Source organism: Penaeus monodon, chromosome 20 (assembly GCF_015228065.2).
Source record: "Penaeus monodon isolate SGIC_2016 chromosome 20, NSTDA_Pmon_1, whole genome shotgun sequence".
Lineage (NCBI taxonomy): Eukaryota > Metazoa > Arthropoda > Malacostraca > Decapoda > Penaeidae > Penaeus > Penaeus monodon.
In genome coordinates, this window is record NC_051405.1 from 20,404,292 (window position 1) to 20,404,588 (window position 297).

Sequence of the window (297 nt, forward strand, 5' to 3'; positions counted from 1 at the left end):
TCACGCGTAACTGCGTGTTTTGTGCTCGTGCGTGTGAGTGAGTGTATATCTATTAAACCACAGCAGAAATAGAAAGTAAACATACACATGTATGAAACTTGTTACATCACGGCATGATGATTATTTTTATTTCTTCTCTCTCTCTTCCTTTTTATGATTAATATTTTTTCTCCCCAAAAAATATCATAGAAGCGAAAAACAGGTTGAGAGATGACGGACTGTTTGGCAGATCTTGTTTTGAAAAGACGAGCTGATCGTGACGAAGAGAAATGTCACTATTTCATTAAGAAGATGATA

At 35.7% G+C, this 297-nt stretch overlaps 1 protein-coding gene across 1 annotated transcript in view; it reads left to right on the top strand.

The window, feature by feature from the left end:
- Window positions 1–297, top strand: part of LOC119585690 (probable G-protein coupled receptor Mth-like 1) — a gene marked incomplete at its 3' end in the record, with an annotated part of 98,315 nt that overhangs the window by 88,541 nt on the left and 9,477 nt on the right.